Source organism: Leopardus geoffroyi, chromosome B3 (assembly GCF_018350155.1).
Source record: "Leopardus geoffroyi isolate Oge1 chromosome B3, O.geoffroyi_Oge1_pat1.0, whole genome shotgun sequence".
Classification (NCBI taxonomy): Eukaryota; Metazoa; Chordata; class Mammalia; order Carnivora; family Felidae; genus Leopardus; species Leopardus geoffroyi.
This window is the reverse complement of record NC_059337.1, coordinates 143590277-143615039: the sequence shown is the minus strand read 5'-3', so window position 1 is coordinate 143615039 and position 24763 is coordinate 143590277. Positions and strand designations below refer to the sequence as shown.

At 48.9% G+C, this 24763-nt stretch overlaps 1 long non-coding RNA gene across 1 annotated transcript in view; it reads left to right on the top strand.

The window, feature by feature from the left end:
* The window catches only part of LOC123584330, a 72732-nt gene extending 48983 nt beyond the window's left edge, over positions 1-23749 (top strand). Inside the window, exons 2-3 of the long non-coding RNA XR_006705350.1 lie at positions 22498-23119; positions 23311-23749. This is a non-coding gene — a long non-coding RNA (uncharacterized LOC123584330). The remainder of the gene's footprint in view (positions 1-22497; positions 23120-23310) is intronic.
* The last annotated feature ends 1014 nt before the right edge of the window (positions 23750-24763 follow it).

The window sequence follows — 24763 nt, the reverse complement described above, 5'->3', positions numbered from 1 at the left end:
TCGCTCTCTCTCGGCACACGATGGGGTCTCCTTCTCTGCCCACTGTTAGTTGCTTGGCTGTGCCCGGTGCGATGGGGGCGACATCGGTCATTTCCAGGTGGCAGCAGGAAGAGCCAGGGCACCGCCGGCCAGGCTTTGTCCCTGCCACCGTGACCCCAGTGCTCCACGTGGGGGGCTGCCCTCTCTGTCCTAGGTCAGTGCTCTGGAGACAAGGTGATGCCAACCCAGAGCAGAGCTCCCAGGCCAGCTGGGGCAGCCATGTAGAGTGAAGGAAAGTGCATGTACGTTGTTGTCGTCGCTGAGGTTGGGGGTTATTCTTGTGCAGCCCGATCGAGGTTATCCTGCCTGATACACGGTGTCCGGGTACCTGGGATGAGCCCTCCCCCTTCCGTGACACTTGATGTCCATACTTGCAAGGACGAGGAGAGGGTGCCTGGGTGGCACAGTCCGTTGAGCGTCCAACTTCAGCTCAGGTCATGTCCTCGCAGTTTGTGAGTTCGAGCCCCGCGTCGGGCTCTGCGCTGACCGCTCAGAACCTGGAGCCTGCTTCCGAGTCTGTGTGTGCGTGTCTCTCTCTCGGCCCCTCCCCTGCTTGCATTCTCTCTCTCTCTCTCTCTCACTCTCTCTCCCAAAAAATAAATAAACATTAAAAAAAAGTTTTTTTTTTTTAAAAGGTAAGGATAATGTAACCAATCCTTTTATGTACAAACCTTTCATTTTGAAGTCGTTTAAGACTCACAAGAAGTTTGCAAAAATAGTACCATGTGGGCTGAAGCTCCCGCAAAGAGCACTTAAACATAGTTCGTGGAAAATCCTGCTTTGGTCACCTGAGGCATAGACGCTCCCGGTGAGGAAGGGAGACTCTTTAAAACCAAATGGCTGCAAGCAGATTCTCAGCGACATCCACATAGTGACACTGGGGTGACAGGCCCCTCTCCGCGCGGGTTACCAGCCCGCTGCCTGGCCCCACCGTCCCGCGTCCAGCCGCTTAGAGAAGGGCCCGCTCTTTGCGAGCTGCGGGCCGACAGTGAAGTTTTCTTCTTTCCTTAGGGAACTGGTCCAGAGGGTTATGTAAGCTTTCTCTCTCACACACATTCAAAAAAACATGTTAAAACAATACAAAATGCCTACTGTAACCACATGAGAGCTAAAAAAAACAGGCAGGAGCTCATCTTTCCATTTATAACGCGTCCTCCACGGGCCAAGGTTTTTGGCTACATCTCTTTAGAAAGTTTTGTCCTGTTTCTGGGGCTGCCTGATGGCAACTCATCCTGTGCCGTATTTCGGCCAAATGGGATTTGCCGGTTCTCCTCCTGGTAAGAGGTGCCGTTAAGAGGGGGACAGTTCAGCAGGGTCCCGGTGAGTTCGAGGACAGAGCTTTAGAGAGGGATGAGACGGTTCGTGTTTTCACCGGTACCCACATTCAGGGGACACCGTCCTTGTGACCACACATTTATGAGGCATCTCTGACTCTTTAGACTTTGAAGTGAAAGGGTGGGATGCTTTTCTTTCCAAGCTTCCTTCTAATTCACGAGCTCTGCGTTTGCAGAAAGCCGTCCCTGGTCCCTCCCACCAAACCGGGTCTCTCTGACTGTGTACCAAGCCTGGTCAGGAATTGATGGCCTGCGAAGGAGGCCCTTGGGGAAGATTCTGGCTCTCTTAGGACCTGATGATCTGATGAGTCTGACTTCACCAGCATTTCACTCACTATCGTTTCAGTATTTGAGCTGTTTTTGTTATTTAAAGATTGGGCTAGACCCTGGAACAAGAAAGGTGGGGCGACACGGAGAGGAAAATCATTTTGACTGGGAGCTGTGTGCTTAAAGTGACAGACGCAGCCCGTGACAGTGCTGGTTTACCTTTTAGCCAAATTTCAACGCCTGTAATGGATGTGTCGGTTCCCAGGCTTGTGCGGTATGTAACTAGGTTCCCACGGCACGGGAGACCATAGCCCGTTTCTTGGACTAATTTCCATGTATTAGATAATTTTTTTTTTTCTGGATACACTTATTTAATGCCATGTCTTCATTCAGAGCTTGGTCTCCGAAGCTGCCAATGGTTGCTTCTTCTGCTCTTGGACTGATTTCAAGTTGCTGAGAGCAGGAGTCCTGAGTGCACATGAGGATTCATTCCTACCCAGGTCGTGGAGAGGGAGGGCAGAACCGGTGGGGCCTGGAAACAAACCTTCTGCGTGAAACCCGCCTGGCATTTAAGGAGATCCAATTAACAATCCGGTGAGCCGGGGGCACGATAAAAGACGAGCTGATGGACGGTCACGTCGTTCCTCGGGATCTTGGAATCGTACACTTGGATGTGCTTACGCAGCCCCCACCCTCGCCTCCTGGCAACTTTTCGTGGCAGCCCCACACACCGAATGGCATTTTCTTCCTGTCTTAGTCAGCTCGGGCTGCTATAACAAAATACCGTAGACCGTGTGGCTTGAAAAAAGAAAAAAAAGAAACCACACATTTGTTTCTCAGCGTTCTGGAGGCTAGGAAGTCCACGATCAGGGCACCAGCACGGTCAGGTTCTGATGAGGGCTCTCCTCCTGGCTTGCAGGGGGCTCCTTTCTTGCCGTGTCCTCATATGATGGAGAGGGAGAGAGAGAGAGAGAGAGAGAGAGAGAGAGAGAGAGAGAGCGCGCGCTCCGGTCTTCTCATCCCCTTAGAAGGATACCAGTCCCAGCACGGGGGCTGCACCCTCACGACCTCATCTAGACCTCATCACCTTCCAAAGGCCCAGCCTGCGAACACTGTCACACTAGGGATTAGGGCTGGGACATACCTTTAGGGCCCTCCTAAGACACACGCTCTAGTAGGGACAGCTGGTAAACCAGTCTTCACGAATCAGTGCAGCCAGGGCGGGGCTGGAGGTGTGTGCTGATTGCTGGTGGTCCAATTGGTGGCATGAGGGGGGCCCTCGAGTTCTCTAGAAAGCAGAGAAGTAAGGGGGCCTCAGCAAGACCATAGCAGTGTTCAGGGAAACACGGTGTTGGGTTACGGAGAAGTGGCAGCAGATGGACCGGGACAGGTTAGCTGGGGTTTGCTCATGGTGGACCTCGGATGGTGAACTTTGTCCGGTAGGCAAGAGGCAACCTGCTGGGTTTTTCTTTGTACGTTGTTTTGCAAATGTCGGAGGAGCACGTGTTTAGTTACATCTTAGGATGAGCGCCTCGGTGTGTTGGGCTGTTGAAGAAGGGAGGAGGTCGGCATAGCATTACCTGAGACGAGCAGGGACATGCTGTCTCCCCCACCCCACCCCTGCCCCCCGCCCCCCGCCAGGAAGAGGATCTAGTTGATTCAGCTTCTGACCAGCTTCCCAGGAGAGACGCGCTCTTTGGCTGTAGCACAAATATCTTGGGGGGCCCTTCAAACCCATTCTTGCCCATTCTGTTACGTGAGCATCTTTGATGGGATGCTCACGCTCCCCTGTGTTATGGGAGAGGTAGATACAGTTCTGTCTTGTTTTAGCCACTGTTGGCCTGGGGTGGTGTGGAGTGGCCAACCTCGTATCCCAAAATTAACTCTCGGCTGGTTGGCTCTACCCTTCACAGCCAGCCTTCTCCTGGGGACCTTTCTGAAGCATCTGTCCACCTCCGTCCAACCAGCCTCCTCAGCTTCCCCAGGTGTGCTCTCTCTTCTCTAGCCATCCATCGTTGGCCAAGCTTACAAGGTGCAGCTCGCATCGTCTCTGGTTTCAGGATGGAAATTCCATCTGTGGGGCTTGGCCAGGTTACCTGACCTGTCCAAGACTGACTTTTCCCCTTGTATAATGTGAATAACAATAATGTGATGTTTGGGCACTGGGTGACGTGATTGGCAGGTATTAACACATTACACTTAATCCCCATAGCAACTCTATGGGTTAGATCTTATTATTATCCCCATTTCACAGATGAGGAAACGGAAGCACAGAGAGGTGTAGCAAGGAGAAAACAGCTTTACTGAGGTGTGGAGAGGAAGAAGAGGTGAAAAAGAAGAAAAAATCCTGAGATATTCGAGAGATCGCAAAAATGCCTAATATTGGGGTAATTTTCAGCGGAGAAGGAGAAGAGAGGGGTAGAATGAGGGAAGAGCGATACTTGAAGTTTTACCAGCGACACACTTACTGACAAATGATGAAACACATCAGACTCAGGCATGACTATGACCTCCACAAAATACACCTGCAGCGAAGACTAAATCAAAGCGCGGTAAAACTGCTGAAAAACAATGCCGATGAGAAAACTCCAGAGGAGGCAGGGGCATACGGCACATTCCCTTCCAAGGAGCGATGATACTATTTGAGGATTTCATAAGATTTAATCACAGAGTTATTTTCAGAATTGAGTGTGAAGGTGAGCATTCCTTGTAGATGGCAAAATGCCACATGCTTATTTATATTGTGCGTTTATACAGAAGGATACATATCTGTGCCCCCGGTGGCTCCGGATGTAATTCTGAGCACACAGAAAAAGCTCGCCTTCTGATTGAAATGACACCTTCTCTGTTTTCCTTCCCAAAGTCTAATTCACATCTTGTGTTGCTTTAAAGTTTCTGACATCAGACTTCTATCTCTGGCCGTGAGGGAGTGATGTGTCAGAGCTGAGATTCAATACGTGAAACGACTTCTCCACTCATTAGACATTAGTAAGTATAGGACGATGATCCTGGGAGAATGGGGGCCCATGGAATGAACCCAGTGACTGCCCTGGCTTCCTGCCTGGAGGCAATTCGGGGTCATGGTGCAGAGAGGGAGAATCTAGACGGTACCAGGTGGTCATACTAAGTTGAGAGAGAGAAAGATAACTGAGTGGGATCGAATCTGCAAGGAAGAGCACCAGGGAGGAGGGAGTTACACAGAGAAAGACTTCCAGAAATGGGATTGGGGCTCCCCGCATATTTGGCTAACGACTATTCTGCACTTACATAAGGCTAATCACTGTGAGGCTGGGCTGGGAATGGCTTCCGGGGAAAGGACAATTACTAGGGAGCTAGAAGATGAATAGTCCCCAGATCTTACCCAGGATCAGGAATGATAAAAGATTCTGTCAACCAGAGGAGAGAGATGTCATTGGATAAAGGTGACATTTCATAAAGAACCAGAAGGGTCTGGCTATATCATGAAGGTAAAATGGTCCTTGAAGAAGGGGATATTCTACACCCGCCCATAGGAATACAAACGAAGCCCAACATACGAAGACATAAAATTCACAGTTCTAGCATCTGCTCAAAATGTACCATGCCAACAAGCAGGAAAACATGGCCCCCAACAGGGGAAAAGTCAAGCAGTGGAGGCAGACCCAGAAGTGACAAAGATGATGACAGTATTCTAGAAGGACATTAAAACGGTCATTGTAAACATGGACAATGTGCTTTAGGATGTGAAAGAAAACGTGAGTGTAATGGGACTGAAGAGAAAGATATGTATGTATATATATATGCGTATACACATATATATGTGTGTATATATATGCGTATACACGTATATATGTGTGTATATATATGCGTATACACGTATATATGTGTGTATATATATGCGTATACACGTATATATGTGTGTATATATATGCGTATACACGTATATATGTGTGTATATATATGCGTATACACGTATATATGTGTGTATATATATGTGTATACACATATATGTGTGTATATACACATATATACACATATATACATGTATATATGCATGTATATATATGTGTGTATATATGTATATATATATGTGTATATATATACATACATATATGTGTATACATATATATATATACACACATATACACACACACACATACATACATACATACATACACACACCCAATGAAAGTTCCAGATATGGAAAATACAATCATACAGTATTGGGGATAAAAAAAATTCACTGGGTAAAATTAACAGATTTAACATGACAGAGGAGACAAAAAAAAAAAAAAGAAAAAAAAGAAAAGATCCATATGCTTGAATTTTAGCAACAGAAGCCACCCCAAAGGAAAGACTGAAAGAAAAATAAACAGAGTATCAGTGACCTATGGAAAAGAAGCAGCTGGGTTGGCATACCTCTAATTAACATTCTAGGAAGAGAAGAGACAGAACAGAAAAACAGTTGCGGTAAGGACCATTAAAAATTATCAGCTTCGATAAAAACTATAAACCCATAGATCCAAGGACCTCTACAAAAGATCCTGGTTTATTCAACCAGGATAAACATATACACAAACAAAATCCATAATCAAGCTGCTGATAACCAGTGTAAAGAAAACATCTTAAGAACAGCTCAAGAGTAAGGACCCTTTACTTATCAAGGAACAAGATAAGGATATTGAAGACTTCTTATCAGAAATTATGCAAGTTAGAGACAGTGGAAGGGCATCTTTGAAGTTTCGAAAGACAAACAAGCAAGCAAAATCCTGTCCATCCAGAACCGCATCAGCCGAAGAAAATAGATCTCCAAAATGCACATGAAATCTGTATTTTTCGCAGAAAAACAAAACCTGTGTGAACTTGCCGTAAGCGGACCTGCTGTATAAAAAATATTAAAAGAAGTTCTTCCGGCAGATGGAAGATGGACCAGATGCAATGGTAGAAGTGGTAAATGTGTTTGTACATTTCTTTGTGGGCAGTTTAATTACTGAAACGTTTGCCGTTAGTCACCAATGGGGCCACCTGAATGGGAGTTTTTGTGGGAAAGCGTGGTATTATAAATTCAACTTCAGTAATAGATACAGAACTGAGCAGTCATTCTGTTTCTTCTTCAGTCAGTTTTGATTGTTTGTGTTTTTCAAAAAAAAAAAAAAAATGTGTCCATTTCATCCAGGTTGTAGAGTGTTCGGCCTAAACTGGTTCATCGTGTTGTCGTGCTATCCTTTTAATGTCTTTAAAATTTGTAGTAATTTCCCCTCTTTCACTTCTAATATTAGAGATGTGGGGGCGCCTGGGTGGCTCAGTCGGTTAAGCGTCTGACTCTTGATTTTGGCTCAGGTCATGATCTCACGGTTCTCAGGATTGAGCCCTGAGCTGGATTCCGTCCTGACTGTGTAGAACACACTTGAGATTCTCTCTTCTTCCTCTCTTTCTCTGTCCCTCCCCTGCTTGTGTGCACTTTCTCTGTCTCTCAAAATCAATCAATAAAAAGAAATCTGTACCTTTTCTTTATCAGTCTTATCAGATGTTTATTAATTGTATTGATCTTTTCAAAGAACTAGCTTTTGGTAACATGGATTTTCTCTACTGTTTTTTTTTTTTTTATTCCTATTTCACTTATTTCTGCTTTGTACTTTCTTATTTTCTTCTTTCTACTTACTTTGGCTTCAATTTGCATTTTCCCTCTAGCTCAAAGTGGTAATTGATTTAACATCTTTCTTCTTGTCTAATATGAACATTTAAAGTGGGAACATTCCCCTAGTCAGTACTTTAGCTGAGCCTCAGGTATTAGAATGCATTGGGGTTATATTTTCACTCAGTCCAAAATGTTTTTTAATTGTCCCCGTGATTTTCCTTTATTATTTTTTTGTATCCTGTAGGTTATTTAAAACTGTGGATTATATTTAAAATTCCGACATTTTGGAGATTTTAAAGATCTCTTTCTGCTACCGATTTATAATATAATCTCATTTTGGTCAGAAAACATATTCTGTATGTTTTCCTCCCCCCTGCCCTTTTCTTTTAATTTAATGAGATTTGCTTTATGATCCTGGATACAGCGTATCTTGCTCAATGTTCTGTGTGTGCTTCATGAGAGTATGTTCCACGGACCCAGGGTAGAATTAATAGAAATATTAATTAGGTCAAGTTGGTTGATAGTGTTCTTTTTTAAAAATTTTTTAACATTTCTATTTATTTTTGAGACAGAGAGAAACAGAGCATGAGCAGGGGAGAGGCAGAGAGAGGGGGAGACACAGAATCCGAAGCAGGCTCCAGGCTCTGCTCTGTCAGCACAGGGCCCGACACGGGGCTCGAACCCACAAACCGTGAGATCATGACCCGAGCCGAAGTCAGACGCTCAACCGACGGAGCCACCCCAGCGCTCCGGTTGATAGTGTTCTTCAAGTCTTCTCTATCCCTATTAATTTTCTGTATACGCCATCAATACTGACAGAAGACTGTGGAACTCTTCAACAAGTTGTGAATGTGTTTATCTTCCCAATCCTTTCAGGGTTTGCTTCATTTATGTTAAAGTTTTGTTAAGTTTTGAAGAAGGATAACTATATTGGAGGACTTGAGCTGCCGGGTTTTAAGATGTTAAGGTAAACAATAGGAATCGAGCGAGTGTAGCTTGAGTGGGAGGAGAGACACCCAGGTCAATAGACCAGAATGGAGAATTGGACCTGGCATATGCAGTCAGTTGAGTTTTTATAAAAGTGCCGCCGTTCAACGGGGAAAGGAACAACTTTTCAACAAATGGTGCTCAAGCAACTGGTATCCACGTGGGAAAATGGGAAACTTGACTCTTGTCTCCTACCTTGTGAAAAAAGGTTAACTCCGAGTGGGGCATAGACCTACCCCTAAAACCTGAAGGAATAAAACCTCTAGAAGAAAACGTTGGAAAGATCTTTTTGCCTTGGAGTAGGCAAAGTTTTCTTAGGACGCATGTGCCCAAACCAGTAACCTGGTGTGTCAACTTTACCAAAAGTGTAAACTTGCTCTTTAGAGAATGTTTATCATACACATCTTATAAAACTCTGTACCTAGAATATATGAAGTACTTTATTAAAAACGAGATAATATGGAGGCAAATCCCACTAATATTGGGGAAGCTTATTTGGAAAATTAGAATGGGCTTATTTTATTGTATGTAAGTTATACTTTTAACCCCCAGAGGGGACGCACATATTTTTTTTTTCTTGACAGTTCTGCTTCCATCTAAGACGGGGTCCTGGGGGCTGGATTTACCCACAAGCCTGAAGCAGCCATAACACTGCCAAATAAAAACCATCTCTGAGACAGGAGACGTGTAATAACAGTCTTCAAGACACTGGGTACTAAGCAACAGAGGGCTTGGTTCCCTGAAAATGGGAAATGATGGAGTGAACCCTAGGCTTGCTCCGGCTTACTTATGCTTTGACAAATCTCTGGGCTGCACAAGGAAGGGGAACCCTGATGGAGCCTGGCTGGCTTGCCACGTTGAGGCCACGGAGCTGAGAGTCCAGGGAGACCAACATGGCTGAGGTTAGAAGTGTGGAAGAGTGGGGAGAAGAGAGCTATACGGAGATGAGTCCAGAGAACCGCAGAAGTACCTTCTGGGCTATTCTGTACAGCACAGTCAACACATATGAGGAATTGCCTGAAGTCGGGGGACGATCCATGCAACAGGCACAGGATCAGAAATGGTGCCTGTTCACTCCTGAGAGCCTGGCCAAACTCATAACTCACAGACATTGGTGGAATTCTCAGGAGGGTCTTGCCACACTAGTGGGGAGTAATTAGACTGAGCGGTGTTCTAGACCCACCTAATAACTCGTAGAAAACCATGCCTGAAAAATCAACTTTTTCCAAGTAACTTACTGTTGTCCTTCAGTTATGCCAAGAAAGCCCCCCCCCCAACTATTTATAGAATTACCAGAAATCCAGCACCCCACAAAGTAAAAGTCACAATGTTTGGTATATAACCACGAATTACCACGCATGTAAAGAAGGGGGGATATATGACCCCAAATGAGGAGAATAATCAATCAATGACAGTTGACCTAGAACTAGCACAGAGGCCATATTTAGCAAAGACACTGACGTGGTTAATATAACTATTCTGTATGTTAAAAAGTCAAGTAGAGACATGGAAGATATAAAAATGACCCAAATTAAATGTTTAGAGATGGATATTGCACTATGTGAGATGAAAAATATGCTGGGTTCGATGGACAGGAGACTAGACATTGCAGAAGAAAAGATTAGGGAACTTGAAGACACGAAGTCATAACAATAGACACTATCCCAAAAGAAGTACACAGAGACAAAAGAATTAAAAAAAAAAAAAAAAAAAAGAAGAAGAACAGAGCCTCTCAGTAATCTGTGGGAAAACTTCACATGGCCTAATAGAAGTGCAACGGAAAACCCTGAAAATGAAGGTGGGGGAGGGGACAGGAAGGCCATACCCAGACATAGTGGCCCCCAAATTTCCGAATTCTGTGACACTACTAATGTATAGATCTAGGAAGCTAAATGAGCCTTAAAGACAAGAAAATATGATGAGAACCGTATCAGAGTACGTCATCATCAAGTTAGTCAAACCGGTAAAGTGTTACATGGAACTGGAGAAGAAAGACACATTATACACAGAAAGACGATGGTCTCAACCCAGTGTTCTCTACCTAGAGAAAATATTTTTCAAACGTGAAGGAGATTCCAGACACACAAAATCCAAAAGAATGTATCGTCAGCAGGAAATGTGCCAGAAAGTCCTTTCAGCAATTGGAAAATGACACCAGATGAAATAGGGGTCCGTACAAGGGGACGAAGAGCGTCAGAAATGCACACTACGTGGGTAAACACAGAGGGTATCTTCTCATTATTTCCACCGCTTTGGAAGAGAGCTGGCCGTTTGAACCAAAATTGTCCCAGTGCTTTTGGGGGATTGTGACGTGTGTGTAAGTTAAATGTAGGAAGCGGTAAAGATTCCGTTGGGAGAAACGGAAGTGATGTTCTTCTGTGTGAAGTAGCTACCTCTTGAAGGCGATAATACGATATGAGAAAGGTGTATACCACAGACCCTAAAACAACCATTAAAATAAAAGAGCAAAGACATGTAGCTAATAAGCCAGCAGTGAGGAGAACATGGAATTCCTTGCGTGAATCTCTGTAAAACATCTAATGTAGAACGATAAATGTAAATACACTTGCTGCCTGGGGCTGTCATTGCCAGGAGAGAAGACCAGTTGGCTGAAAGCGGGTCTCAGGAAACTTATCAGGGTGATAGAAATATTCTGCACCCAGTTACTTGAGTGTATGCCTTTGTCCAGACTCATTGGGAGACTTGGAAGGAGTCCATTGTATTGTACATGATCGATCCCTTTAATCCCCAGTGTGTCACAGAAAATTCTTGTGTCATCATTGTCGCCATCATCATCATCACCATTGCCACCATCACGACCATGGCACTAATCATGGTAACATTTATTCAGTACTCATTACAGGCCAGGAGCGGTGTTAAGTGATTTGTGTGTGTCAGGTCCTTTCCATTGACATCGCAAAACCACATGAGTCAGGCGCTTTTACTATCGTCTATTTATTGGCGAGGAGACGTGGGTGTACAGAATTTCAAGCCTGGGATTTAATTTCTGGCAGCCCAACTCAAGAGGACAGTCGATTAATATCTGTACCTCCTTGCCTTCCCCCTTTCCACATCATGCTTACGTTTCTACAGGAAAGAGGGTCACGGAGCTCAACCGACTATACACATGCAAATTGCCGATGTTGTCATTGTAATTCTCCCCTGTCGGTGCCAGTGACAATGTCCTGGGGGAGCTCATCTGGTTTGTACTTGACTGAGGATGGTCTCTCATCTGAAGCACTGGGATAAATTAAAGAAACGGGACCGTCACAAAGGCCTTCACAGAGCCAATACCACTCAAGTGCAAGCCAGGGGATAGCTGTTGTGGTCAGAGGCTCAGAAGAGAAAAGCAAAAAGCATTCTCTTTGAAATGAGAGGGAGGATCAGTGGTTTCTTTAGTCAGTCAAAAGTACTTAGGGACTGTATATACAATAAAATCTCAGTTAAGTAGAAAAATCTTAAGTACAAACACACACATCAATGCAGGCTTACATGTTCGTAGAAAAAAGGATCAGAGAGAAAGGCACCAATTGATACAGCTGTGATTTTTATGAGTGGGAACGGTGCGTGCTCTCTACTTCCTTCTTCTTTGTACTTATCTGTGTTTTTCATATTTTCTGTGGAAACATATGTTACTGGGATAATCAGATTTTGCAAGGAAAAGAAAAGTGCTTTTCAAATGAAGGAACCGAGCGCTGTGGATACAGAATTCCAGTCCTAGATACGGGGCTTACATGGAACGAAGGCTATCTGGGCGTGTAGACCTGCACAGTGTCTGACCCAGGCTTTCCAAAATCCCTGTTGGACCCCGCCGGGGATCCTGGGGGTCCGGGCGTGTCATTTTGTTTCCTGCTGCCAGGGCTCGGTGTTCTTCTGAAGGGACTCTTCAGGAGTTGGTGACTAAATATTTAGAGAAATCGCGACTCTCCCTACAAAGCTAACGGGCTAGTGACTCGTGTATTGCACTTTCTAGGCATCATGGGCCCTGGGACGTCTTAGGGTACCTCGCGCTTTTATTTTCTCTGTCCACTTTCCTCTTCAGTTCTGCTAGCTTGGCCTGTTGTTATTAAATGAGAAGATGCTTGTCAGCCATATAATTTCCCCTTTCTTTCCACCAAACGGCCCTTTCTCCTTTGAGAAGCTCGCTAAGTGTATGGAATGGTGTGGAAGGGGGTGCGGCAGCCGGAAACCTTTGAATCCCTGCTCTGCCCCCTCTTCTGTCCGTGACCTTGAACCATTATGTAAACTCTCTGTGCCTTGGTTTCTTTTTCATCACTTTTTTCTTTTCGTTTTTTTAAATATTAAATATAATTTATTGTCAAATTGCAACACCCAGTGCTCGTCCCAACAGGTGCCCTCCTCCATGCCCATCCCCCACTTTCCCCTCTCCCCCGCCCCCATCAACCCTCAGTTTGTATTTTAAGAGTCTCTTATGGTTTGCCTCCCTCGCTCTCTGTAACTCCCCCCCCCACCCCATGGTCTTCTGTTAAGTTTCTCAGGATCCACCTATGAGTGAAAACATACGGTATCTGTCTTTCTCTGCCTGACTTATTTCACTCAGCATAATACCCTCCAGTTCCATCCACGTTGCTCATTACTTTTTTCTTTATCATCCCTTAAAACACAGAAATCCTACGAAAGACTATATAGACATATATTTAGGTCTAAAGTGTAGTGACCAGCCGCCCATGACCCCGTAATTTGCATCCACCTGTTTTCCTCCCTGCCTCCCTCAGAGATAACCACCACCCTAAATCAGTTCCTTATACTCTTACTTTAAAAAAAGAAAAGAAAGAAAGAAAATCTCACTCAGGGGCGCCTGGGTGGCTCTGTCAATTGAGTGTCGGACTCTTGGTTTCGGCTCAGGTCACGATCTCACGGTTTGTGAGTTCGAGCCCTGGGTCGGTGATTCTCCCCGGGTTGGGATTCTCTCTCTCCCTGCCCCTCCCTGCCTCTCCCTCTCTCTCTCAAAATAAAGAAATACACTTAAAAAAAAAACCCTCACTCATGTATTTCTGCCTAACCATATACTGTTTAATTTTATTTGCTTTTGGACTCAATAAAAATGTTATATTGCTACATGTGGCTATAGTTTATTTGTCTCCGTGGCTACATACTGTTCCATTGTATGGGATGTTTGGGTCAGGTTCTCTCATGGATATACCGAGGGGTGGGGATTGTTGGGCCATTAAATGCGTGAACGTTCAACTTCACAAAGAATGCCGCATTGTTTTCCAAAGTGTTTGTGTCTATTCACACTCTGTTTATCTGTATACTCCCCAACACTTGGTGTAGCCAGACTTAATGTTTGCCAATAAAGTATAAAGTAATAGCTTATTGATGACCTTAATTTATATTTTTCTGGTTACTGAGGAAACGAGTCCACATACCTATGTATACACATTCATCCCAATACGCATGTATTCCGTAGAACGCCTATTTATGTACTTTATTCATTTTTAAAATTTGATTTCTTCCCTTTTGATTTGGAGTTCCTTATATATTTTGGGTGCTAATCATTTATTTTTTACATATAAAATGGATTAATCTTTTATGTTATGTTTAACACTTTTTTTGTGTGTCGTATACCACGATAAAAATGTATTGTCTTATATTTTCTTCTAACAGTTCTTGCTTTGTTTTCCACATTTAAGACTTTAATGCATTTAGAAGTGATTTCGTTAATGGTTTGAGACAGAGATCTAATTCTTGTTTTCCCCCATATGAGTAGCTGTTAATACCGGAACCATTTGCTAAATGGTCCCTTCTGTCTTCACTGACCTTCTGTGCAACCTCTGCCATACGTTAAAGTGTCACATACGGGTGGATTTATTTTGAGGCCCTCTGTTCTGTTTTGGTGGCCGTCTTGCCCATCTCCAGAGCAGTATCACACTATCTTATCTGCCCTAACTTTACGAAGAAGCCTTCATATGAGGACAAGTTTCTAACTTACCTCTTCTCTAAAAGTGCCTGAAATATTCTCTATATATAATATAAATATAAATATTTTATAATCCGTTTTCAATTCCATGAAAAACCCAGTTATAATTAAAAGAATTTTTTTTTTTTTTAATTTGGGCATTTGAACTGGAGCCCTCCTTTCAGGAGAGACGGACATCTCTGTGATATTGATTGTTCCTATCCATGAACATGTGCTATCTCTCCATTTACTTAGGCAGTCTTTGATACATTTTTAATAGAGTTCAATACCTCTAGAGTTCAATGGAGCTTAAAGCATACAGACTATACCCATTTCCGATTAAATTCATTTCAGGATACCTTTGATTTTGGTTGCCATTATGAAGGGCATCTGGCTTTTTACGAATGGACTCCCAAGTATTTGCTGATAGTGTAAAAAAGCGTACAGCCAGCCCCTTGCTAAAGTTATTAGCCTAGTGATATATATGTAGATTCTTTTGAGACTCCATGTAAATAATCATCTCATTTTCTTTTTTTTTTTTAATTTTTTTTTAACATTTATTTATTTTTGAGACAGAGAGAGACAGAGCATGAACGGGGGAGGGGCAGAGAGAGAGGGAGACACAGAATCGGAAACAGGCTCCAGGCTCTGAGCAGTCAGCACAGAGCCTGATGCGGGGCTTGAACTCACGGACGGGACCACGAGATCATGACCTGAGCCGAAGTCGGACGCTCAACCGACTGAGCCACTCAGGCGCCCCCTCGTCTCATTTTCTTTACTGTAAAAGAGATACAGGGGTGCCTGGGTGGCTCAGTCGGTTGAGCATCCAACTTCGGCTCAGGTCATGATCTCGTGGTCTGTGAGTTCGAGCCCCGCGTCGGGCTCTGTGCTGACAGCTCAGAGCCTGGAGCCTGTTTCCGATTCTGTGTCTCCCTCTCGCTCTCTCTGCCCCTTCCCCACTCATGCTTTGTCTCTCTCTCTGTCAAAAATAAACATTAAAAAAATAAAATAGATATAATAGGAATAACAATAAAAATAATTCACCTTCTTATGACTTATAAAGGACTTATACATATAAAGCACTTAGAAATCTGAGCTACGCTAAGTGTCATTATAATTATTATCATTTTAAAGGAATGGCTTTATCGCTTTTATAAACGTTTTACATGCCATTATAAAAACTGAAGCAATACAGAGATGTGCAAACAAAGCCAACAAACTGCCCACTGCCCAGAAACAAATAGGGTTAACATTTGGTGAACGTTCTGCCAGACTCCTCTCTAGTGATAAATAAAAACGAAGAAGAATAGAGAGATAGACAAGACGAAATTATTTCTACAAAAGTAGCGTCATATTTTACGGGATTAAAAATACGAAATTGAAGTTTTATTTGAGTTTAAAAACAGAAGAGGAGTAAATGCTGAACTTGGGACTAATCCCCTCACCACAAGAGACATCTTTAAAGACCCGACAGAGGCCAAGGAAAACGACCTTACAAACCAGTACGCAGACGAGTCGTTAGGTTTTAAGGTTTTGTAGCCGCTCTCGGCTCCCCGCCACGCGAGACGGGCGAGTGGTCGGCACCCTGCTCTGTGATTCCTCCTTTGTCCACCTGCTTTTGCTGTCGGCTTGGGCTCTTCTCGACCAGACAGCAATGCCAGCAACGGGACTGACACCTGACGAGGAGAAGGGCAGAGGGAGGCGTCAGTCTCTGGTGCTGACCTAGCAAACCCTCTCCCAGTCTTGAGGAGCCCCGGAGCATGGGCTTCCCTTCCAGGCCATTCTTTCCTTCTTTTAAAAAGTTTTTTTTTTAATGTTTATTTATTTTTGAGAAAGAGAGACAGACAGAGAGCAAATCAGGGGAGGGGCAGAGAGAGAGGGGGACACAGAATCCGAAGCAGGCCTCAGGCTCCGAGCTGTCAGCACAGAGCCCGGCGCGGGGCTCGAACCCACGAACCGTGAGATCATGACCTGACTTGAAGTCGGACGCTCAACCTACTGAGCCTCCCAGGCGCCCCCATTCTTTCATTCTTTTTACCATGTGTGATGGGGCAGCCCAGTCCAGTCTCTCTATTTGTGTGACGTGTTCTATGCGAAGACATCGTTTTCCCCATCTTACCTGGGGCAACCTTGTCTTTCTCTTTTCTGAGCCGTACTTTGGAGGCTGCATGTTGCGGGCAGTCAGGCTGCCTGTGCTCTGTGGGAGGAAGCAGGTAGCCTCACTAAGCTGAGGACCGCTGGCCCTGGGGGCCACAGCTGTGACAGCTGAGTGTTCTGTCCCAGAGCCCCGCCAGCCCAGCTGAGGGTGCGTTCTCCCTCCCATGGGCATCAGATTGCTGTTCCCACTCAGCATGGGGCCCAGGAAGGGGTGCCAGGAAAAATACAAGATGCCCGGTTACATTTGAATTTCAGATAAACAACCAATCATTGTTTAGGATAAGTATATCCCAAACAGGACATTTTTGGCACTTTTTTTTTTTTTCAACGTTGATTTATTTTTGGGACAGAGAGAGACAGAGCATGAACGGGGGAGGGGCAGAGAGAGAGGGAGACACAGAATCGGAAACAGGCTCCAGGCTCTGAGCCATCAGCCCAGAGCCTGACACGGGGCTCGAACTCACGGACCGCGAGATCGTGACCTGGCTGAAGTCGGACGCCTAACCGACTGCGCCACCCAGGCGCCCCAACTTTTTTTTTTTTTTTTTAAGAGAAAGAGAGTGAATGTGAGCGGCGGAGGGGGCAGAGGGAGAGGCAGAGAGAGTCCTAAGCAGGCTCTAGTGCAGAGTCTGATGTGGGGCTGGATCCCACAGCTGCAAGATTGTGACCTGAGCCAAAATCAAGAGTGGGACACTTGGCCGACTGTGGCACCCATATTTACGTGCTAAATCTGGTACCCTCATGCCCTGGAAAATGGCAAGTGCTTTTTCCCTCTGCCGAGCTGCCTCTGTAACACGCAGAGGCCTCTAGAGGTTTTCACTTCACTTTCGCCAGGCTGCCCATGCGCACCAGCCATCGCGGGAGCTTTGTGGCAATTCTCAGTATTAATTTCTTTCCTCAGAAAATCCCCCAGGATTATTCCTGCGACTTAGTCATTCCGCACCTGGGGGCCTGTACCTTCCTGTCCCCCTTCACCCGTTTTGCCCATCCCCCCCGTCCTCTCCCCGGCAACCATCGGTTTGTCCTCTGTTTCCGCTTTGCTTATTCATTTGTCTTGTTTTGTAGACTCCACACGTGAGTGAAATCATGCAATATTTGTCTGACTTCTTTCCCTCAGCACAGTACCCTCTAGGTCCGTCCATATTGTCACAAATGGCAAGATCTCATCTTTTTTTATGGCTGAGTGATACCCCATTTTAGGGATATGCCGCAGCATTTTTGTCCCTTCATCCATCAGGGGACACCGGGGCTGCTTCCGTATCCTGGCTGTCGTAAATAATGCCGCGGTAAGCACAGGGGGGCTTATGACTTTTCATATTACTGTTTTTGTTTTCTTTGGGTAAATACCCAGTTGTGCAACCCCCGGATCCTACGGTTTTTTCGATTTTTAATTTTTTAAGGAGCCTCCGTAGTATTTTCCACAGCGGCTGCACCGTTTACCTTCCCACCGACAGTGGAAGTGCACCTTTTACTTGCTTATGTATTGACCGACTACTTAGCACCAGCCGGGCGGTCTTGGCCGCTAAGGTCATTTTGGTTTCTCCCCCCGGGTTCTTATCTCCCCGTTAGGCTGACGGTTCCTTCGAGGCAGGAATGGGGGGGGGGCTGGGCTTTTCCACCCCCATGCGAAGGGCTCACAGATGTTTGCTGCACGGGTGATTGAAGAATGAGATACGGAGCTGCAGGGGCTGAGGAGAAGGAGGGGTCTCCGAGTATAGTAGGGCCGGGGGTACACGGACATTAGAGCCCTGGTCCCTCCCACCGCCCACGCAGGCTGGGCACACAAAGACAGAGCCACTCACTGATGGAACAGGGCGGCACGAACCACTAACTGAACTCCAGATCTGGCTTAGCCTCTGTTACCTTAGACCAATGGTAGGTAGGTGGAAGGAACCCAGAAACCAACCATCAATGCAAAGATTTAAAGGCAAGAAAAATTAACCAGGCAGCGGGGGCTCAGGGATCAGTGAGACCCCCAATCCAGGGCAGTGTGGCTGAGCTCCTGAGCAGCGGGGACTGTTCCCCCTGTGCTTCTGAGGTTGAACAGGGAGGAGAAGGGAGGTCGGCCATCTCTGGAACACCTTACCCACTTATCTTGGCCACGCCGTCTGTGACCTTGCTGCTGCCGTGACTCAGTGGGTAGAAGTGGCTAGTCCGTTTTCAGGCGTCCGCTTTACCCTTTCGGTTCTGGGTAATCCCAGAATCATTCCTGAATCATAGCTTTCCCCTCTACTTGTAGCAAACTGGAAATACGTTTTCAGAATCCTCTTTTTTGCATACACATAAGACGGCATGATTTTCTCCAAAGGGGTGCTCCGGGAGGAAAGCCTGTGGGCCTTACCCCCTCCTCTGGGCGAGCTCCACCCTGAGGAGTCACGTGGGGATATGCCAGGGTCACACGCGGGTCTAAGTGAGTGGTGTCGAAGGGTTTGGTGCACGTTTGCGGCAGGCGTCTACACCAGGTGGACAAGCGTCCGGTGAGGACCTCCCGCTCTGGGTGCTGTGCTGAGTCAGGACACAGAGGGATCACGCGGTGTTGGGGGGCAGAGCCCGTGGAACAGGGCCAGCACACTTTCTCTGTAAGGCCCAGATGGTCGGTAAGTATCTTTGGCTCTGGGGGTCTGTCTTAGCCAGACTTATGAACAGGAGAGTTTGCTCCCAGTTGCGGAGGCTGGAAATCTGAGGTCCGGATCCTGGCAGATTTGATGTCTGATGAGAGCCCACTTTCTGGTTCATCGATGGCCATCTTTTCGCTGTGGCCTCCCCTGGCAGCAGGGGTAAAGGAACCTTCTGGGCTTTCTTTTTATAAGGGCAGTAATCCCAATCATGAGGGCTCTGGCCTCATGTCCTAATCGCTTCCCAAGGGCCCACATCCAAATACCATCACTCTGGGGGGTGGGTAGGATTTCAGCACACGAGTGGTCGGGGGACACAACCCTTCAGACCAAGGCACTGTCACAGTCAACATGCCAACTGTACCAACGCAGTGTGAAAGCCGCCAGAGACAATATGCCAAGAAATGGATGTGGCCGCGTGTCAATAAAACTTTATTTACAAGACCAGGCATCTGGTTGGATACGGTCCTTGGGTTGTAGCTTGTTAAGTTGTATTTTTTGGAGAAGTTTGATTTGTGAGGTTTTGGTCATTAGGTTAAGTCACCAGGAAGACGTAATTTGCCAACTTGGGATGGACTCTTCACTGACGAACGTGTCTTCTGAAGGGCCACCCGTGTCCGCGTCCCATTCATTCCCGCAGCGCAAGTCATTTGGCTCAGGGAGACAGGAAAGGGAAATTTAACACCAACAGTGTGTTCTTAAAGAGGCGGCCACAGTGGACTCTGGAGTCCTGCCCGCCTGGTCCTCGGTCCTCGTTCCTGTGCGTATTGCCGCGTGGGGGCTGTCGGCACTTGCCTCTCTGTGCCCGGTCGAGCCCGTGGGCCCCTGTGTCTGCTCCTCACGTCCAGGGTTCCCAGGGAGTCTGTGCCTCTCGGTGCCCAGTACTGTGCCTGGGCGTCTGCCCTGGAACCCAAGAGTTCAGAGCCGCTGCTGGAAGCATCCAGCCACAAGCGGAAAGTAAACTGCCCCACGGAGACCGGCACAGAAACTGATGCTCGTGAGCAATGTCTGAAAAGCCGCCCGGGTATACACGGTGCCCGGGGCAGAGCATGGCACTGACCCTAGGTGAACACGCGCCCCCATGCCCCACAGGAGCAGAACAGCCCCTTCCTTCTAATGGTGATGATGTTCAGCGTTCAGTTTCCGAAGCACCGTGGCAGCCACCGCCCTCGGTGGCCCGTCGGTATTCGTTGCCCGTGGTCCAGGAGTGTGTTGGGGGAGCAAGAGATGGTGGGGGGTGGGGAGGGGGTGGAGGAGGGAGGAGGGGCCGGACAGGGGGCGTCCTCGGAGCATTCAAGCGGCCGGCCTCTCTTTCGGCCAGCTCCCGGGACCCTCCTCTCTCCCCTCGCCCCTCCACGCCTGCCTCTGGCCATCACTTCCACTCTGCCTCTTCCCTGCAGGTGCGGGAGCGTCCTCCTGCGTCCGTCCCTCTGCCGTCAGCTGGCCCCGCGGAGGGGATGGTGCGGATGTCGGCAGGGAGGGCACGCATCGTGGCCACACGAGGCGCCGGGTGGATAAGGAACCACTTGTGCTGCCCACGTGCCGCGCAGGTCGGGATCGTACGAACACTCAGACGCAGGAAAAGCCCAGGATGGGAGCGCCCGGGAGGGTCTTCAACGCCACCAAGATTTTAAATCTACATTTGAGAGAGTTTTAGCCGGATTCACGGAGGGTCAGGTCCCTCCCAGCTGTTTCCAGTTATCGACACGGTAACGTCCATACGTGAGCCGGTGATGACCAAACAGTTGAGGAAGGAACAAGGAGGAAAAGCCAGCGCCCCCAGCACCCGCCGGCTCAGCTCAGCTCAGTTGCCTCCTGTTTCTGGGTCTTCGCCTGAGTTGCCCTTGAGCTCCAGAGGCAGCACACCGATTTCAGGGGTTGCTCTGCTCTGCTGACTCGTCTGCTGACGCCCGCCCACTCCCATCTTTGCTCATTATTGTTTTTGTTGCTTTTAAAACTTTAGGCAGGTTTATGCAACTTCTACCCAGTTTATAATACATCATAAACTGGATTATGTGGGCACTGTCGTATTTGTGTGTATGCTGAAAATTATACATTCCATCCTTTCTTAACCATTTCTCCTTTTTAAGTTTATGTATTTATTTTGAGATGGGGCGGCGGGTGGGGGGGGCACAGAGAGAGAGAATCCCAAGCAGGCTCCACACTGTCAACACAGAGCCCGACGTGGGCCTCGAATCCACTCACCGGGAGATCACGACCCGAGCCAAAACCAAGAGTCGGACGCCCAACCGACCGAGCCCCCCCAGGAGCCCCGTTGTAACTATTTCCAAGTGCCCGGTTTAGTGGTCGTGAGTAACAGCACTGCCGTCCGTCCCCAGGACGTGTCTACCTTCCCAAACTGAGACCTTGCGTCCACGTGGGACACTAACTGCCCATCCCCCTCTCGTTTTTGGGTGACCCGCTTTTTGGGTGACCTGGTGAACGGGTTGGAGTGACCCACGTGGGGACTGTTTTCTCCAAACTCCGAGGAAGTGCACACGGTGTTGTAGGAGGTCAGGTGTGCCAGCTGCCCCTCCCCCTTGGAAGGGCGTCTCAGCACGCCCGCACCGCTGGGCCCCCGGGGTGGCACTGCCCCTGAATGTGTTTTCAGAAAATCGTTTCGTTGTGGTAAAATACCCGTGACATAAAATTCGCCATCCTAACCGTTTTTCAGTGCACGGTTCAGGGGCTCAAAGCACGTTCCCGCTTTTGTGCGGCCGTCAGCACCACCCATCTCCAGAACTTTCCATCTCCCCACACTGAAACTGTCCCCATCCACCCTGTCCACCCCCCCCCCCTCCCCCTGCCCCAGCCCCTGGAGGCCTCTGTCCCTGTCTCTCCGAGTCTGACTCCTCCAGGAAACTCTCACATAGGGGATCATACGGGATCTGCTCTTTTTTCTTTTTTTAATGTTTTTATTTATTTTTGAGACAGAGAGAGACAGGGCATGAGCAGGGGAGGGGCAGAGAGAGAGGGAGATGCAGAATCTGAAGCAGGCTCCAGGCTCCGAGCTGTCAGCACAGAGCCCGACGCGGGGCTCGAACTCATGGAGTGTGAGATCATGACCTGAGCCGAAGTCGGTGGCTCAACCGACTGAGCCACCCAGGCGCCCCCGGGATCTGCTCTTTAATTCACTCCCCGCGCTCCCTGCTACCTGAGACAACTGTGTGTGCCCCGTGTCACCCAGCGACCAGGCCAGCGCTGGGGGTCACAGGCCGGCCGTTCTGGCTCCAGAATTCCTCTGCACTTCCATTGTCCTTGGCTGTCTGGGCGTGAACAGGGCTGGGACCTAAGAGATAGGTGCCGTTGGAGAAGTCCCCGTCTTACAGAGAGACACGTGGCTTGCCGGGCGTGTCACAGGGGGCGGCTCCGTCCCGCCTGTCCCCTGTGGCCTCCGTGAGGAGGGTGCTGTCAGAACAGGCCCCCAGGTCCCGGCCTTCCCTCCCGGCGGCTTCAGAGGCCAGGGATACAGGCAGAGCAACTCGAGGATCTCGTGGCTCAGGCCTGTGTTTGCGGGAAGTCTCCTTGTTTATATGCCACTTTCACCATTTCTCCTGGCAGAGACTTTCGCCAGCCCAGGCCAGAGTCATTCTGGGACAGCTGGCCCCCGAGCCCTGCTGAGGAGCCTGGACGCAGCCCTCTGCTCCTGGCCGGACATGAAAGGAAAGATTCTAACAGCCCGTTCTCTGCCGGCTGCTTATCCCAAGCGGGAACCCAGCGACATCCACGCCGCGAGCCCTCATCCTTCTCGTCTCGTCCCGCCAACCGCCGCATCCCGACGGGGTCTGATGAGACCCGGGGGTCTCGGGGTACACGGAGCCTGCGCCGCACCCCGTGGGCCGCTTGTGCCCATTCTGCGGAGGCGGCCGCTGGGGCTGAGGGAGGTGGCCGGTCCTCGAGTGACGGGTGACGAGTGACGGAGGTCGGGCTGCAATGGGATCCGCCCGTTGCCGCGCCCAGGGTCCCTTCCTCCTTCCTATTTGTCTTCTGCAGGCCGAGGGGCTGGGCCTCGCCTGTACAGGGTGTTCCCTGCAGCTTCGGGATGGTGTTGTGTAATCCTGTGGCTGCGTGTGGTGTGTGGGACGCTGAGCGTGGGGGCCTCTGCGGGGTCAGGCAAGGTTAAGCCGAGGCCCGAGCCCGTGGCGTCGGATGGGAGCGGCCGCCAGCACCCCCTCGCCCTGGGGTGAGCAGGAGCGGGAAACTCCCGGTCAGGACGCCAGGGCCCGGGGCGATTTATGGAGGGGGGAGCCTTCGGGGATGCCACCGATACAGCGCTGTGAGACTCCTGCTCCCAGGGCTGCGGGACCTCGGGCTGGCCCTCCTGCCCTCGAGCCAAAACCACACCTATGCTGAGCGCTTTTAATATTTTCCTAGGGACCGTGGGGGCAGATGATTTACGGCCGCCTCCTCCCTTGGTGCCACGGCAGATGCATCCGGAGACCGACGTGAGGACACACAGATGGGCGAGAAGAGTCTCCCACGAGGCGGCCCCGTCCCACTCGCCTGAATCAGAGGGTCCGGCCGCGCCCGGCGGGGGCCCCGGGTGGGAGCCGGGCTTCCTTGGCTTTCTGTGACTTTACAAAAGCATCGTGTTGTTGGCGCAGAGCTTTGGCGCACCTGGGCCCGGCGTGCGAGGCTGCTCTGGAACAGAAGTGGTTCAAAGGGCAGGGCCGTTTGGCTGGCGCGTGGGCCACCCCAGCGCTCTCCGGCCTCTCCGTGTGACAGCAGTAACTCTCCAGTGAGACGGAAACGATTCTGAGATAACCGGAGAACACTGGCTTTCCACGCACACAAACAAAGCAGTTCAAATTTTTTTTATTAGTTTAGTATTTATTTATTTTTAGAGAGAGAGAGAGCGAGAGAGCAGGGGTAGGGCAGAGAGAGAGACAGGGGGACAGAGATAATCCCAAACAGGCTCCAATCTCAGCGCAGCACCCGGCTCGGGGCTCGATCCCACGACCCAGGGATCATGACCCGAGCTGAAATCAAGAGTTGGACTCTCAACCGACTGAGCCTCCCAGGCGCCCCAACAAGGCAGTTTTTGAAGGCGAGGTTGTCCTGGGCCTGGAGCCGGCCGCGGCAGCACGCTCGGCTGGCACACGGAGACCCAGGCTGAGCCTCAGCTAAGAGGGGCCCTCGGGTGTGGTCGTGTCCTGGTGTGACATGGGGGGGAAAGACACGCCGGGGATCGAGACGCATGCACGTTCTAGAAAGGCCGGCAGATACAGACTGTGGACCTCGACCTAACCACCGCGGCCGTGGGCCTGGCTCGGCCAAGGCTGGCGGGGACCCTTGTGGGAGCAAGGGCGGGGGAGGGCCCTTCCACGGAGGTCGGCAAAGCTGCCAGAGAGAAGGGACCCCTGGGGGGTGAGGGATGACAGGACAGTGACAGGGGAGGCGAGGGCGGATGTAAGGGGCAGAAGGAGCTGTATGAACACAGCCTGGAAGCAGAGAGTGGTGCTCGAAGTTAAGAGTCCGGGGTGGCTGAGACATATAGGGTCTGGGTCGAGGACTGGTCGGGGGGGACAGCTGCCAGGTTACCGACAGCTTCTGAAGCCACACGGATGACCACATCCTCAGGGCAATGGAGGAGCCGTGGCGTCTAAGAAGAGGAAGGGCTACGATCCACTCAGCAGATGCGCCCACGTGGTCCATACTGACCACGCGCTGCGCTCTGACCCCGGCTCGGGCACCGTGCTAGGGGATGTCGAGAAAGCATTCGAGAAGGACCGCTCGGCACTGGTGTGCGGGGTCTCTTGGGGGATTGGAAGACCAGAGGCTTTGCGGTCCTCCTGATGGGAGAGTGGGGGGTGGAAGGAAGGATCCC